Here is a 5,032-nt window from a genome sequence, read left to right on the forward strand (position 1 = left end):
TTATACCTTGAAGACTTGGAAAGTTGGGTTTATGTTGGACACTTGAAACTTTTTTGGGGGCTTTTATTTATTTATTTATTTATTTATTATTATTATTATTTTATTTATTTATATTTTGGAGACTTTTGGAGTTGCTATCACTCTTTGGGATCTAAACCTATCGATGTAGTTCTTTGTCGGATGGTGCTTGATGGGAGCAAGATCAAGAAAGTTCTGGGAAGAAAGTGCAGGCTTACTCCCCCTTTCTACGTCATCAAACCTGAAAGCCTTAAAAGACAGAATTGGAAGAAGAGAAAAAAACGTAAAATATATATATATAAATATATATATAAATATATATATATATATAAATATATATATATATATATATATATATATATATATATATATATATATATATATATATATATATATATATATATATATGTGGAAATCTCATTTTGAAAAAGACTGTGTTGGGTGAGGATTGAGTTGGGGTTGAGATTTTGAATGTGAGGGTTGGGGTTGAGATTTTGAATGTGAGGGTTGGGACACACACACACATACACATCAACAAACAAAAGTTAAGCCTTGACTATTCAGTTGAGGATTCTGTGTTTGGGGTTCACAGATCTAAGAACGTCCCCCTTGACACACATTATATACTGTTATACACCTCGGACTTGGCCCTCGAGTGTCCACAACGGTGTATAGTAGGAGGGAGTGAAGCGCCAACCTATTGCTCCCATTACACACACACACACACACACACACACACACACACACACACACACAAACAAAAGTTAAGCCTTGACTATTCAGTTGAGGATTCTGTGTTTGGGGTTCACAGATCTAAGAACGTCCCCCTTGACACACATTATATACTGTAATACACATCGGACTTGTCCCTCTAGTGTCCACAAAGGTGTATTATCTGCTTAGTTTTGTCTTTTGTAATTCCTGTGAATAAAATGAACCTAAAATCTCTTCCCCTTCCAAATCATATATTTTATAAGTCCAAGGAACTGTATCTATTACATCAACAATTTTAAAAAGTTCTTTTCGTCCATCGTTCAGTAAAACCCTTTTCAAAATGAGATTTCCACCTATATATTCTTACGATATCACCAACTTTGAACTTAGGTTTTCTGACATTAATCTCTTTTTCATATTTTAATTTTGTAAATGTTTCTGATGGCTTCATATTCGTTGATGTGTGAATCGTGTCATTATACTTATCCACAATATCCTGAATAAAAGATGACCATTGTTGTGAACCGAGTTGTGTGAATTTTTTATATAGTCTCTCTTTTAAGGTACGATTAAAACGTTCAACAACAACTGCCTTCCCTTCATTAAAGGTACTGTATAATGTAATACTGTTATTTTTAGAAAATTCATAAATGTCTTGTTATAAAACTCTCTACCCTCATCAGTCCACAATTTCTTAGGTTTTCTCTTACTTTTATTAAATATCTGTTGAAAAGCTAACATAAGAGTATTACCTGTTTTGTTTTTTAAAGGGACAACCCACGCATATCTACTCCTCAAATCAATAACGGTTAAAGCATACTTGTACCCCTTATCATTATTGAGTTCAATCAAATCAGCAGACCAGATATAATCAACTTCCTTGGAATAAACTTTCCTTCTCTGAAACTTTGTGAATATTGGTTTATGTAATTCATCAGCTAATTGCTCTTCAGTCTTAATGGCATCATTAGAGCCTATAAGTTTTTTGAATTTCCAAGTCCAAGTTTCAATTTAGCACTAATCATCTTCTTCACGATGAACCTATCAACTTTTTCTCTCAAGGTTGGATTTTGTATCAGAGACAAATTATATAACATTTCTCTATCGGCTTCATGCTTTTCTTCCAACGTTGTGGTATTCCCATAATCAATATCGTGTCTCATGCACACTTCATCAACTCTATTGATTGGTTTACTCCAGGATTTAGGATTGTCTGCCTCATCTAATCTTTTATCCAAGTTTGTGCCTGGACCACAGAAAGAATACCCTGGAAGATGTAATTCCCCTGGTATTCCAGTAGTTGTAAATTTACTTCCTGATAAAAACTTTTGTATATCTCCTCCGAGTTTGTGTTTGGAGATAAATTGATTTTTTTTTGAACCACACACCGAACATATACCTTTTTGTATAACCCTGTTATTTTTACTTTTAATATATGAAATATTTTTAGTATTAGTTTTCTTTTTACATTTGAGACAATAACTCATTTATTTATGAGAAAAATTTCTGCAGAGTGCAAAAACCTTTTTAGTTTCCAACATGCACATTTGAATCTTAATTTTTAAAACATAAAGAATCCTGAGAAATGCCTTCACTCTCTCCTCCATTTATTTAAGAAAAAACTTGAATTAAAATGAATAGCTTGACGATGCTAATAGTTTTGTTGAAAGTATTGCAAATAGACTTCTTAATTCTTTGTATTCCTCCCTGGTGAGATAAGTTAATTTCTTTAATACCTCTATTCTTTTTTGAATCTCACTGGTTTCCATATTTTGATATTTATTCATTCTCTCTCTTTCCTCCCTCTCTCTCTTCTCTCTTTCCTCCCTCTCTCTATTCTCTCTTTCCTCCTTCTCTCTCTCCTCCTTCTCCTTTTCCTCCTCTTCCCTCTCTTCTTCAACTCCTTCCTCATCCCTTACTATACTTGAATCGTTTACACCCCATAGAATATTATACATATATTCATCAGGATTTCTTGTTATTCCTGTATCCAAAATAATTTTTTTTACAACAGGAAACCAATAAAATTTCTTTTGAATTTCTAAAAGAGCCTTACCTTTTCTTAACCTTATAATTTTTTCATTATTTAACATTCTAATTAAATCTAAAGTTGTTGGTTTATCAACATCAGCATAATGCCAATCTTTTATTGAAAATACCTCATTCTTATGTTGTAGAACATATTTATTAAAATACCGAATACCCTTTTCTTGAAGGTATGCTTGGACACAGAAATGATAATTTTCTTGAAGCCTTCTTGCTGTCATTTATGTATTAGAAATATATGTTAGAATAATATTATGGCACGAAACACCTCCCCATCTTCCCATAGTTAAATCATTTTGTATTTCCTTACTTATTATATATAATCCTGTTTTTTCTGTTTTCATGAGATAAACAAGGGCAAAACCATTATTATATTTACCCTTATTAAATTCTTTTATTTGTTGTTTACTAATCGTGGCTCCACAAAACTCATTCTCGATACCAAGTGGATAATATTCTTCCTTACGAGACTGATTTAATTGTTCCAGGTCTTCGAGGTTAATTTTAAATGACCAATTATACCCTAAATCATTCATATCATACCCCCATTGTTCTATTCTCATACAAACGATACGCCCTTCTTTATAAAAATTTATTTTAATTCGAACTGTGAATTCTGTATGACCTGGAGATAATATCAACACTTCTGTATCTTTGGAATACACAGCCGTTTTATTTAAGTATATATATTGTGATAAATCGCTTAATCTCACCAAGTCATTCGCGTCAGTCGGGCTTGGATAATTTTTTAATTTATAAGCATTTTTCATGTTAATATTTTTGTTTATATTATATTTATGTCGTTCAGCCTGTGCCTTTGTGTAATAATTTGATAAATCAATATCCAGTTCTTGAGATACACCAAAGATAGAACCATCTTTACCAACATAAGTCATTTATATTAGATTAAAAATAATATCATAAAACTTTTTATTTTTGTTGAGTTGAAATAACACATATAGACATAATTGACCACAACACTTGGAATTTAATTCTTGGACTTGAAATGTTTGATAAACACCATTCTGTAAGAATTTTATGACTTCAACAGGTGGTGGAAGACCAAAACTATCAAAATAATATTTGTCTTGACTATTAAAAATACAAACCCAATGAGAACCGTTCCCATCATTATCTTCTAAGTTCATAATAATATTCTTTGTATGTTTCGACACATTTGTTAATTCATCTCTCATACAAATAACCACATTATGAATTTTTAATTTCTTACAATATTTGGCAAGTTGTAAATTTGATGTTGTATTCTTTCCAAATTCTTTCAACCACTCATCAATGCTCATTTATTTATTAGAAAGATATAATCCATTACCTCTTTTCGTTAATTTTACACCTGCTTGTGCTATAGAAGAAAGCATATCTCCAACTAACAATCTCGCTTTATCAGGCAGACCTTCAAGTTTTTCAGCAAAATCTACAATTACACCACTTCCACTAATTTGTTTCTCCAACTCTTTGTTATGTCTTTCCAATTCTTTTTGAGCCTGGAGTTGAGCCTTCCTTTCGTTGGCAGTTTTGACCGCTGTTGAAATACCACCCGTCAATGCTCCAACCGCACTTAAACCAGCAAATAAAGGAATTAGAAATGGGAGAAATCCTCCACTCGTCTCTCTTATTGAATATTTTTTCAACATTGGTTTTGTCATTTTAATTTTAAGTGAGCCAGTGTCATTCAAGATTTTAACCTGTTCTCTTGTGAGCAAAACATCAATTCTTACTGCTCCTTTTCTCTGAATTGTATTAACGTTAATCGTACAAGGCTTTTGATTTTGAACACAAGATGATAGTTTATGAAGATTGATTTGATTAACATATACCCCAGTTGGTACTTTGCCACTCATTTATTTAACAAAAAAATTATGTGAGACTAATCATCACACCATTATCTGTATTAATCTGCAATTCTGTTTCTTCCAAAAGCAAACAATATGTATCAACTTCTTCACTCTCTCCTCTTTCAATGTATAGGGAAGTATCCACTCGATTAGACTTTATAGTTTCTTTTTGAGCGCTCAGGTCAAACGTATAGATTGTATACAAACTTTTAAATGCTGTCATATCCAAAATAGGTTCTTTATTTCCATTACTTTCACACACCTTTTGGTAAGACTTGTATGCTTCAGCAAAATCATTTTTTCCCAATTAATTTCCAATCTATCTCGTGGATAAAATGTTCCATCTAGAGAAACGCGAAGTTGTTTCACCTTAGCATTATCACTCAATGCATTATTCTTAT

At 31.9% G+C, this 5,032-nt stretch overlaps 1 long non-coding RNA gene across 1 annotated transcript in view; it reads left to right on the plus strand.

Moving 5' to 3' along the window:
* Positions 1-287, plus strand: part of LOC147035057 (uncharacterized) — a 1,807-nt gene extending 1,520 nt beyond the window's left edge. The window contains exon 3 of the long non-coding RNA XR_015061071.1: positions 1-287. This exon is cut by the window's left edge and continues 768 nt beyond it. This is a non-coding gene — a long non-coding RNA (uncharacterized LOC147035057).
* The last annotated feature ends 4,745 nt before the right edge of the window (positions 288-5,032 follow it).

Source organism: Eptatretus burgeri, chromosome 1 (genome assembly GCF_056783735.1).
Source record: "Eptatretus burgeri isolate ZD-2024b chromosome 1, Ebu_testis_v1, whole genome shotgun sequence".
Classification (NCBI taxonomy): Eukaryota; Metazoa; Chordata; class Myxini; order Myxiniformes; family Myxinidae; genus Eptatretus; species Eptatretus burgeri.